The sequence below is a fragment of the Sus scrofa genome, chromosome 11 (assembly GCF_054392235.1).
Source record: "Sus scrofa isolate SSC_HxYL_T2T_F1_AM1 chromosome 11, Sscrofa_HxYL_maternal_Yorkshire_Landrace_v2.0, whole genome shotgun sequence".
Lineage (NCBI taxonomy): Eukaryota > Metazoa > Chordata > Mammalia > Artiodactyla > Suidae > Sus > Sus scrofa.
In genome coordinates, this window is record NC_139393.1 from 11,325,274 (window position 1) to 11,338,184 (window position 12,911).

A 12,911-nucleotide genomic window follows, 5' to 3' on the forward strand; every position below is an offset into this window, starting at 1 on the left:
GGGATATAATCTGATGTGTGTTTCAGAAAGAGGCCTCTAGAGCAGAAAGAACCATGGCTCAGAGGGCAGGAGGCTGGAGGTCACCCAGGAATGACACGATGAGGCCAGCACCACACTGGGGTCAGGATGGCTTTGAGAGGATGGCCCTGGGACACACAGAGGGTAAGAGGAACAGGATTTAGCAGTGTGGTGAACAAGGGTGAGAGAAGAGTCAAGGCTTGTCCTGCTGCAGCTGGGCTGGGGTGGCAGGCCTGGGAACTCTCTTTACAAGGGCTTTGCCCCTGTCTGTGTAGCACTTGGTCAGAGCCTCTCAAGTCTTTCCCTTCTTCTACTGTGGAATTTTCTAAGGCCTTTCTCCCTTTTCTTCCTAGAAGACCGCTATCCATTTCCCTGCCCTCTCCCTTGACCGAGTCATGAGCTCATGCCCTCATCTGGTCCACAGTCCTGCTGCTTCTTGGCCCATCTATCTGCATCATCTCTGCAAATTTCTTCAAATACAGGGCTGCCTCTTTTCTGGCTGTTCAGGGGAAATCAGACCCTGACGTTCTTCTGGATGGAGAAGTAAAGGAAGGAGAAGAAAGCCAGCAGCCCAAGGTCACAACAGGAGAAAACAAGGAAATGGACATTTTTGTCTCTTTTGATTTCATAAATTCCAATTCCTCTCCTTTAATAAATCAATAACATTTCTCACACTGTTGTGTAATTGTTGGTTTACGTATCTATCATCCTCTCAGAAAATTAAATAAGAATTATTATATAATATTTATATCCTCTATATTACATATAAGTGACAGAATGATATCAAATCCAATCTGACCTGATCAGTGCCAAAACAGACGCTGAAACCGCGAGAAAGAAAAGATGCTGTATTTCTTCCTGACGTGTGCATTTTAATGTCCCAAAAAGGAATTTTTAGCAAATATTATAATAAATACAACCAAGGTATCAAAGACATAAAATAAATGGTGAGGAAAATGTACTGAGGCGTGCTCAGGTTTTGGTAATTAGCACGGAGGACACGCATAAGAACTGGATTAACACTTCTAAACATGGGGCAACAGCATGAAACATGCTCAAGTGAGTGTGTTTCTTTTTAAACAACTTCTTTAGATTCTTATTTATTAGGTGGGGTCAAGAAAGTAACAAAAGACATTTTATTAGAAAACTATGCTTTACGTATGATATGGGTTTTCATTATGAAATTAGCAACTTTTTGTCAGCAATCAAGATTTTATCATAAGGACAGTAAGCTGAGACTTTTTTGGCTTTTTCTAAAAATTTTAACAACCCAAGCTTTTTTTTTCTTTTTCTCCTTCTCTTCCCCCTCCTCCTCCTTTTCTTCCTCCTCCTCTTCCTTCTCCTTCCTCTTTTCCTTAGATTGAGATTTCTTTACTACCCAGAATAAAACCCAACATCAAGCTTACTCACTCAGGTTTTTAAAAACTAGAGATTTTGTACACTTGAATTTTGAAGTCGTTTCTTTCTTAGCCCTGAGAAATGATCTAACATCAAAATGTGAGGAAATCTTTTGCGTTAAGAATTGACAAGGTGTTATTCTGTGATTCTGGGGAAAAAAAAAAAAACAACCCTATCCTCAAAAAAAAATATGTTTTCTTTCTGGCAAATAAAGTTGCAGGCTGGTAGATGACAGTTTATGGGAAGAAAGACTTGTTTCAAACTCTCCAGCAGGATTTTACGCTGAATAAATGCCTTAAGTAAAAATCACAACTTGAGCTGAAATGCCAGGTAATGAATGGTACGCACGCTTTCTTGGTGCAGTGAAATCAACAATAATACACAACAATGCTGAAGTTGTACACTTTAGCTTTTGGTGCCAAACTCACCACATGACCTCCTGTTTTATGAAAAAGTTGATTTGGGGATTTGGTTTTCAGAAACCAATTCGGTTGCTACTTTTAGGAAAGAAAAATCTATTTCATGGTTAGTTTGGAATTAGAGAAGGTGACAGTCCCAGGACTCTATTTTTTATGCACCAGTGATTATAATTACTGATTTGGAAAAAGAAATGCCTAAAGTCAATAAGAAGAAAACGAACTAAAATGTCAATTAAAAAAATGGAAAAGGGACATGAATAACAATTCACAGAAGAAATGGAAAAGATCAATAGTATATAAAAAAAAAAAATGCAACCTCCTGGTAGTTAAAAAAAAAAAATCTAGTACATAAATGAGAGCATTTTTGACGACTAAACTAGTAAATATGGTAAAAATAATGACACCTGAGTTTGTCAAAGTTCTTGGAGATATAAATTAGTGTAAGTTTTTTGAAAGCCATTTGACAGAGAGTCCTTAAAAATGCATCAACCTGGAGTTCCTGTCGTGGTGCAGTGGAAACAAATCCGACTAGGAACTCTGAGGTTGTGGGTTCATCCCCGGCCTTGCTCAGTGGGTTAAGGATCCAGCACTGCTGTGAGCTGTGGTGTAGGTCGCACATGCAGCTCGGATCTGGTGTTGCTGTGGCTGTGTTGTAGGCTGGCGGCAACAGCTCTGATGTGACCCCCTAGCCTGGGAACCTCCATATGATGCAGGTGTGGCCCTAAAAAAAAAAAAAGAAAAAAATGTATCAACTTTAGGCCCATAATGCCCTTGCTAGGAAACCAACCAAAAGAAACAGAAAACTGATCAAAGATATACTGACCAGTAACAGAAGTAACCAGGTTTTAAAAATGAAAATAGACTAAACGTCCAAAAATTTTAAAAAGCTTAAATTAATCAAGGCTTACACATGCTATTTACCCAACAGCATTTGCTTACTTTGTGTCTCTAGGTCACTTTTTGGTAATTCTCACATATTTCAAACTTTTTCATTATTATTGTGTGTATTTGTTATGGTGATGAGTAATCAGTGATTTTTTTTCTTAGGTTGCACCTGTGGCATATGAAAGTTCCCAACTCAGAGGTCAAATCCAAGCCACATCTTTGACCTACTCCATAGTTGTGGCAACACAGGACACTTAACCCACTGCACCAGGCCAAGAAGAGAAACCACACCTCGGCAGTGAGTGGAGCTGCCACAGAGACAATGCTAGATCCTTCGTCTGCCGTGCCACAATGAGAACTCCGTATAATCAATGATCTTTGAAATTACTATTGTAATTGTTCGGGAGCACCATGAAGTTCAGTCACACAAATGGTGAACTTCCCAGCTCTGCCTACCAGCAGGTCAGCAGCAGCCATGCACTACTGCACCACAGAGCCAGACATGCCAGGAGACTGCCCACAAACCAGTGGGCCCACAACCACTGCAAAAGGTGGACCTTCACAGCCACCTGGAAGAGGGAACACCCCTGCTGCCAGTGAATCCAGAGTATTCAACCCTGCCACAACAAAGGTCCCATATCGCCCACATGGGAGTCACTCCTAGAGAAAACAGCACTGGTGGCCAGAGGGGAGCATGTTGCTGGGCCACGGATGACATTCCCCTATATAAGGCTACTTCTCCAAAATCAGGAGAGCTAACTGGCCTACATAACACATAGAAATACAGAGAATTGGGTAAAATGAGAAGACAGAGGACTATGTTCCAAATGAAGGAATGAGACAAAACCTCAGAGAAAGAACTGGCATAAAAAATATACTAGAAGGAATGAACAGTAGATTAGATTATGCTGAGGAACTGATCAGCAAACTGGAAGACAGAACAGTGGAAATCACCCAAACTGAACAGGAAAAGACAAAAAGAATTTAAAAAAGCAAAGACAGTTAAGAGACATCTGGGACAACCTCAAACTCACTATCATTCTCATTATAGGAGTCCTGGGGGAGAAAGGATCAAGAGCAGAAAACTTAATTTGAAGAAATAATAGCTGAAAACATCCCTAACCTGGAGAAGGAAACAGATACCTGTGTTCAGGAATAACAGAGAGTCCCAAACAAGATGAACCCAATGAGGCCCAGAGCAAGACACCATGATAAGGAAAATGGCAAAAAATAAAGAAAAAGAGAACCTCTTAAAATAAGCAAAAGAAAAGCAACCAGTTCCATAGAGGAAATGCCTGTAAAACTATCAGCTGACTTTTAAGGAAAGAAACCATTTCCACTATAATAAAAAATGCGAAGGTGAAGTACTACGTGCTGATATAGAAGCTATAGCAAGTTATCCTGAAGATCTAGAGACATGCATTTCTTTTACAAGGGGAAAATGTAACCTAAAAAAAAGCTTTTTTTTTTTTTTTTTACAAACCCCGTGCTATTCCTCTTCCCCAATAACTCTGAATCCTTTCTCCTTTCTCAGCAGTAACATCTGTTAATCTGTTAACATCTTCACAGGATGGAACTGCTAAACTTGCCAGTGGCAGATATATTGCTCATCTGGTTTATAATTGCAAGTGATATTTCTTGTGAATTTTTAGAAAGAGTAACAAGGTAAAAATCATGTTTCCTATTAGAATTCAAAGTAAAATTAAAAAGTGTTATTGTCAATACTTAACCCTGTGCCTTTTCCTCCAGCAGTTCCATCAGGCTACTTATATAAAATGACTCTATTTTATATTTGCATTTTGTTTTGAAGTATCATTACAGAGAGAGGGAGAGATAAGGAGAGAGAGCAAAAATGAAACCAGGCTATTACCTTCACCTCTCCTAATATTACTCTGCCTTATTTGGTAACATCCGCAATGTTTGCCAGTTTGGTGACACAACTTTCACTACATCAAATTTTTGAAATTGTTTTAAACATATTCTTCTAATTTATTCATTGTTCATTTTTCAGCAGCAAGACTTTCTGAAATGGAAGGCAGACTCCTTTTTATGCTTTTCTTCACTAACCTAAGTGAATGATTTTGCTGGGTACAATTTTACTTTGCCTCATGAAGATAATTTATTCTTGAAAAACCACTTGTTAAGTGAACTCTCATAAGTAAAAAAAATAATAACCATTAAATTTTATGAACACCAATTTACGCTAAGACAATGCCAAAGACCATTAAAATCAGCTCAATTACTTCAATAGTCACATTAGTTAAACAACCTAATAAGCCTTTTTGCTTCATTAATTAGACCAAATTATGGCTATTCACCTATTCTCATTAGGTTCTTGTGGAGCTATTATGTAATACATACTTAAGATTATTCTTACAAACAAAACACATTGGAAAATCAATATTTAAAAGGTCCAGTCTTTATCACAAAAAACTACTGAAAACAAGGGAAAATTATTTCACACTCACCAAATAACTTGACATCCTTAAACATGAGGTGATCATTGGTGTTAACTACAAAACACTATGCTTCTGCATGAACTTAATACATCGCAATCCATCAATGACAGTGAACATGGCTCATGGTGCTTCTGGTCTGGCAAGATTCAGCTCCCCATGTGACATCTAAAATCCCAATCTGTCCTCATAAATTGCAAAGAAATGCCCTGCAAGCCAGAGCTTTTAAAATTCATGCCTTTCCCCCCTCCCTGTTACCTACCCAACACCTCAGGGCAACTGACAGTTTTAGATTGCTTATATGAAAATCACACCCAGCATCGAGCATTATCAGCAGCTTTTGAAAGAGCATTTTTTCTTTTTAATGTTTCATTTGCCTGAACTAGTTGAAGATATTTCCTTTCAATCACTCAACAAAGTATCTCAACTCCCCACCCATTGCTCCATCAATGAAAACACATTAACACCTCATCACCATCATTTACTCTGTCTGGGAAATACGCTGAATTTGAATGTCTGTGAGGGTTGCTACCATAAGCACCACCTTCACGACAACAGGGCAGAAAACAACCTTCCAGCTCATCCATACCCTCCAGACCGCTTCTTCACAACTGCAAATTATTGTTTACTCCTTTCCCAGCTTTATTATTCAGGATGCGACGCTGAGAAACCCAGCCCAAGGAAGAGGACTAGCTCTAAAATTGCAGTATGACCAATAACTCTTGAATCTTCCCTCCCTTTTAAGAGAAGGCACAGAACAGGAAATGAGCTTTAGCCTTTTTGCTCACCATGTCTTGAGAGAAGTTCAATAAAAAGCTGAGAATGAAGTATACTTCATATGTTAAAGGTAATGATGAGCCAGGAGGGAGCGTGTTCTTCAACACTACAGCAGCCCCTTCAGCCACACGAATAATATTGTAAAGAAATGGCCCAGGATAGCGCTGAGCATCCCATGTTTTGTTCGGCCCATCTTCAGTGCATCAACAGGCTTTTTGTAAAAGTGTGTGAACAAAATCCCTCGAGCTGAGATCTGTAGCCTTAGCCTTCTCAAGATGATATCTACAGGTTGTCATGGCAACTCACAGGGCACCATCTTTAAAAACATTAAATTCTGAGGAAAAATACACACAGAGAAATTTCCGCCCTAAAAGCTATTCCCTCAGACAAATTGTCCATTAGCCTGCATATCTCTGTTCTTTTAAAGCTTTGCTTTGCTTTTTATTTTCATTCCACTGTTCAATGAATACAGAACTCTGAAACAAGTAAAAAAAAAAAAAAAAATGAGGTCTTTTGTTATAGATTTTTCCAAGATAAGTTCTACGTTAGTTTTAAGCTGAATGAGGACTGCTCTCACCACCCTCTATTTCTTCCTTTCAATTGACTTTTAATGTGTACTTGCCCCTTTTATTAACAGATACATTTTGGCGGATCTTTTTTCCTCTTAATATTGTCCTGTAGCCAATATTAAAATGAGGGATTTCTTCCTTAATTCAAAACTGCAAGGTATAGATGTCAATGCATTTGTTAATAGGTTGGAGACATAGTGACTTCCCTCCTTTCCTACAGCTCTTGGGTTTGTGTGCCAAGCACGTAGGATGGAGCAAGTCTGACCTTAAATCTTTAGTTACTTTCATATTAGCATCTGCTAACCTTCCAGCTGGATTATATGCTATTAGAAGACAGGAAGGGTATTATAAAGTCTTTGCATCTCTGCAGTTAGAAGCACTACACACAGGGGTACAGCCGATACTTTATGACTTAGAAGCCAACTTTAAAGATAATGGCACTAAAAGGACCTTGGGGATTAGCAAATCTACCCCCAACTTTTCATAAATTAGGAGACTGAAACAAAGAGAGGTGAAATATTTTAGCCCAATGCTATGACTAGTTAAAAACATTATTTTCGGGTCAGAAAAGAGGGTTCCAATTCCCAAGCTGCCAGTGTAGGGAAAGCAAAACGGAGGAAAACTGATTCTTTATTCCCAAAACAAAGCAGCTAATAGCCGTTCCTAGTTTACATATCTCATTAGGTTGTTTTGAGGCTCTGACTCAATAATCCTCTGTACCAAAGGGAATCTGCTAAGAATTGTCCAAATATGAAGCATCATTAAGAGAAGGGTGCAAATAAAGCTCATAAAGAAAGATGAATGGGAACAATAAGGAAAAGAATTATTGGTAAACTGAGCAGTGTCTTGTTTTAAATTCACACCATAAAAATGACTACAAATAGTAGGGAAACTTCTAATCCATATGCTTAGGAGAAAAATTAGGATGAAAATAACCAGCATGAGGGAATGGGCTAATCAGAAATCTAAAATAGCCACACAAATTAGTATAGAGCAGATTCTTCTCCTTCTCTGCATTTCTTTGTAGTTAATCCATGATGGAAGCTGTAGTGGGGAGAATCTCACGTGTGCAGGTACCAGGAAGATGCTTATGTTCTATCAGTGCATTTGTATCTGTTCCAGAAATTAATGGAAGGAAATGATTAAACGGAGGGCCACATAGGTAGTTAGGGACCTAATAAAAACACGTAGCAATTACAATGATATATGGGCATGAGATTTAAACATCTGAAATACTGATTAAAAGGAAAGTTGATCAGTAACAATTTCCAGGTAGAGAAGACCCTCACAACTTAACAAAGTTTACATTTCTCCATGGATATCCTCCATATCTTCCAGAGATTAGGTGTTTTTCTTCTACTGACTGATGAGGTTTAGTGTCACTGTGACTCCTACAAGGTCACATCCTAGGAAGCTCTGATACCAAATCCAAAACACTTTAGAAAGCTTATGTTTTGCCTTCCCATTAGTTTTGTGGGTCCCCTCAAGACTATGTCCCTGCCTGAGGACCAGTCCATGAAGATGGGGCTGATGTGAAAAAAGGAGGTACACAGCTATTTTACAATCTATCAGCAGATATGGGAAAGGGGTTTCAGGGGCCTCAAATGAAGTTTGAACCAATGGAAGACTATCCTATGTGGCTCCTTCTACGAAAGCTCATATCTGATTGGTTAGAACTTCTAAAAGAAGACTAGATGAAAGGAGAAAGGATGGTTACCTTTAGGCCAAACGGCATTGGGGTCATTTTAATACTAATTTACAAGAGCAATGCTAGCAAGTGATCATTGATGACAAACCATCAGAGCAAAGTTAGAGATAACAATCACCTTTGTAGAGCACATGGCGAAAAATTAACAGTGATCAGGGAATAATAATTTAACAGTTGCTCCTATGCCAATAAACAATCATGGAAGTTTGGGAAAACAATTAATGAGCGATTTTCCAGAGATTAACTGAACACATGACTTAGTTAACTAATTCTTGCAATTGAAATCTGACTAGGAAAGAATGAATGACAAACTCTGGGACATCTTGCACAAGGCAGGGAAATTTGCAAAGATCAGCCATATCCCATCACCAGCCTAGCTTTGCTTCATAGAGTCAAGCCAGACTGATTGGATTCTGACACTGCTGGATCAGTTGGTAAAATTAACATCTATAAAATGATACATAAGTTAAATGAAAAGGGACAAGAAAGCTACTTGGATCTCATAAAAAAGGAGGATTTAGGTCTTGGAGATTGTTTTTTAGTTTTGTTTTGTTTTCTCTTTTAGGGCTCCACTGGCAGCATATATGGAGGTTCCCAGGATAGGGGTTGAGAATTAGAGCTATAGCCACAGGCCTATACCACAGCCACAGCAACAACAATGTGGGATCCAAGCCTCTTCTTTGACCTACACCACAGCTCACAGCAACGCCAGAACCTTAACCCACTGAGCAAGGCCAGAGATTGAACCTGCATCCTCATGGACACTAGTCAGATTTGTTTCCAGTGAGCTATGGCGGGAACTGCCTAGGCCTTGGAGATCTTACAACAAAATTTCACAGAGGTTCTCAGAGACCTGTGGCTGAGCTGCCCCTTTGGATGGAACATGTAAACATGAACTTTCTATGCAGAAGGACGCATACATGTTCACATGTAGGTGTATATGTATGTGAGCTTATGGACAAAACTCAGAAATTAATCAATGTGCTACTAAAAATTAGGCTTTTGTGGTGTTTCCTCCTCCCATTCTTTCATAAAGTTTTACAGAATATTGACCTTTGTTTTATATCATTCCCTCAATTCTACAATGGTGGCAATTTTCAGATTGAATGGAAATGGCCAGAAATCAGAATGCATATTAAGACACATCCATCAACAGAGGGATGAATGAAGAAGATGTGGTGTCATATATACAGTGGACTACTACTCAGCCATAAAAAAGAATGTCACTTGCAGCAACATGAATGGACCTAGAGATTATCATACTAAGTAAGTCAGACAGAGAAAGACAAACATCATATGAGATCACTTAGGTGTGGGATCTAAAAAAAGGATAGAAATGAACTTATCTGTAGTATAGGAACAGACTCGTGAACTTTGAAAACAAATTTATGGCTACTAAAGGGGATAGGTGGGTGAGGGTTGGGATGGACGGGGGGTTGGGATTGGCATATGCACACTGAGGTACACGGAATGATTGGCCAATGGGGACCTGCACAGGGAACTCCGCCCAATATTCTGTGATAATCTATGTGGGAAAGAATCTGAAAAAGTATGGGCGTGTGTATGTGTATAACTGAATCACCCTTGTTGTACAGCAAAAATTATCACATCATAAATCAACTATACTTCAATAAAACTTCAAACAATGAAAAAAAATGAAGTCATGATCTTCATTTACTGAGCACATATCACGCTTCAGCACTGTGCTAAATAAACACTCTTCCCTGAAGGGGTTCAGGACTTGCCACCTCAAAATATACCACTTTGGAGTGGGGATTATTTTGAGCTGAAAGCAATCAAGACTCAACAAACTTGGGGAAAGCTCTTTTTACTTCCCCCATAACTACCTAAAAGAAAGAATAAACCTCCCTGTTTGTGGGGGAAATCTACATTATAAAGACATTTCCACTAGAAAGAGTCATTACTGGGGAGGGAAGGGCTACAACCAGAGATACCTTCTTTCCACTTGAGAGAGCTCTCTGCATAACCAGGTAACATTTGTTTTCCATTCTTTTCTTCCTCCTTGAACCTTCCCTCAAACTGTCTTCCCCCACCTCACCTAGAAGCCCCAAACCCCCATCAGTTTCCTTAGATCTAGGAGGCAGTATAGAAGTCTCAATCATCTAGCTGCCTTTTCTTTTTTTTTTTTTTTTTTTTTTGGCTTTTTAGGGCTGCACTGTGGCATATGGAGGTTCCCAGGCTAGGGGTCGAATTGGAGCTGTAGCTGCTGGCCTACACCATAGCTACAGCAACTCAGGATCTGAGCCGCATCTGCAACCTACACCACAGCTCACGGCAACGCCAGATCCTTAAACCACTGAGTGAAGCCAGGGGTCAAACCTGTGTCCTCATGGATACTAGTCAGATTTGTTTCTGCTGAGCCATGATGGGAACTCCTAGTTGTTGCTTTTTAAATCTCCTATCTTTGTGAAACTGTGTATACACACGTAATTTAATTTGTTTTTCTTCTGTTTATCTGAATATGTCACTTTAATTCTTGGATCAGCTACAGAACCTAAAAGGGTAGACGGCAAAAGTCTTCCTCCTCTGCAACCATACTGTCTTCTTTAAATATTCACAATGTAACCTAATAGGTAGGCATGATCACTTTCATCTTATTAACAAGGAAATCCAGGCTCCATGTAGTTAAATTAATTGCAGACTTGGAATGTGAATAGGTCTTGTCTGCCTACAAAGACTGCCTTTTAACTATTTTAATGTCCAACCTATAATGCTCCCCCTATCCCCAAGTAGGAAGGAGAGAGACAAACAATGAGTGGCCTGATGGGTCTAAGATCTGAAACTGTTCAAAGAGCACACTACTACCTCAATGGGGAAGAGAGACTTTCTTCATTCCTTTTATCTGGAAATGGCCTGCAGAGAAGCGAAAAGAGGGTTCCCTCTAGGGCCCACAGACATTCTCTGCCAGCCTTAGTAGAGAAGTGTCTGTTAAAGGCCTTATTTACAAATAATGGGATATTTCAAGTAGTGGGCAGAAAGCCTGGGATTCCGTGGGGTTTCCTGGGTGGGGGTGGCAGGCTCAGAGTTTGAACCTGGAAAAGGAGTTTTCATCATGTGCAAGCAATGTCATCAGAAAGAAGACAGACTGTTGCGAGACATGTTCTTATAATATTTTCTTAGCCTCTTTGCTGAAAACTCCATCTTGTCCTTCTTTACTTCTTCCCGTCTTCCTGCTTGAGAAACAGTCACGGTGATGGTAAATGACTTAAGCTTAAGAACAAAGACCTAAAGGCAAGGGTTATTCGCGGGGTCAGCTGAATGAGGACATCATACATTGGTCTAGGCACTCCGGACCTGTGCAGATTGGCACGCCATTTGCACAAGCATGATATGGCCTCTAAAGAATAAGAGAAAGAGGAACCTCATGGCCAAGTGGTTTATGAGGGGTCGTTAGGAGAATATGCATTAGCAAAGAGAACCAAGGTGCAAATAGGCATGCCATTTGAGGAAGCACAGTGAGGATTCTCTGAAATGCTATGCAGAGATTGCTAACTCAAATGCTAACGATTCTTAAATGCCTAAAGTTTAGAGTAAAAGTTTAACCATCTACTAGCTAAGTGACTTTTAAAATAATAAAAGAACTTACAAAATAATTTAAAAAAACCTATATCCTGCACCTACAACCCCCTTTTCACTTGAGCACAATAAAAGCAGTGTGGTTTCTTGAGGCAGGGCTCTCGGTCCCTGAGACCTTGAGTCCCCCAGTTCCCACCTTAAGAAAAATGTCTCTGTGTCTTGTTTTATGTTAACTTTTTTTCCCTTAAGTTCCACAGCAGGAAGAAGTAGGGAGTCTAGGTGAAGATAATGATTTAACAGGTCATTCAATACCTCTGCTTAAAATCTTTCTTTCGTTGTCCAGTACCATCTGGAAAAGCATGTAACTTTAACGTGGCTGAAAGAAAATTCACATAAACCATACCTTCAGCCTCATCAGCTCTAGTCCACCTGGTTCTCTCCATTTACCTCTCCTCAAACATCTTCCACCTCAGGCATTTTCCAGGTATTTTCCTGTACCTGAAAGTCTTCTCCCTCTACTTTTCCTAATCACCATGTAATCATCCTTCAGATCTTAATGACACCTTCCCTGACTTCTCTAGCTGGATCAAACTGGTTTATTAGAGGCTCTATTAACACTGTGTAGCTACTTTTCAATTGCAATCAGATACTTATTTGCATTTCATGAGGTCAATATCTGTCTCATCTAGCTGATAAGCTACATGACAGCAGAGCTTATGTTTTTTTAGCTCACCATTTTCTAGCACAAATGTCCAGTAGTGCTTAGCAAATATGTGTTTAATTTCCAACTGCCTGATCAACCAACTGAATAACATGAACAAATAAATGCACATTATGGATGGGTGCAGTTTCCATAATTTGCTGATTCCTAAAATACTAGAATTTATAGGAGATTCTGCTGTGGCTCAGCAGGTTAAGAACCCAACTAGTATCCATGAAGATGTGAAACTGACCCTTGCCTCACTTGGTGGCTTAAGGGATCCAGCATTGTCTTGAGCTGTGGTGTAGGTTGTAGACACAGTTCAGATCTGGAATTGCTGTGGCTGTGGTACAGAAGAAGAAGAAGAAGAAGAAGAAGAATCTACATGTGGAGGCAAGTCTTGACTCACGTCTCTCCATAAATCTCACCTTCTCCAAGAGCCTT

General features: G+C 39.6%; 1 protein-coding gene across 15 annotated transcripts in view; it reads right to left on the reverse strand.

Moving 5' to 3' along the window:
* The window catches only part of LOC102159559 (uncharacterized), a 555,170-nt gene that overhangs the window by 218,568 nt on the left and 323,691 nt on the right, over window positions 1-12,911 (reverse strand). The window contains exon 1 of one of the 15 annotated variants that reach the window (XR_014819297.1): window positions 5,965-6,158. The exons of the other annotated variants lie outside the window; for them this stretch is intronic. The gene's annotated coding sequence lies outside the window, so the exon portion shown is untranslated. Of the gene's footprint in view, window positions 1-5,964; window positions 6,159-12,911 lie in introns of those variants that run through there. 15 annotated transcript variants of the gene reach the window in all.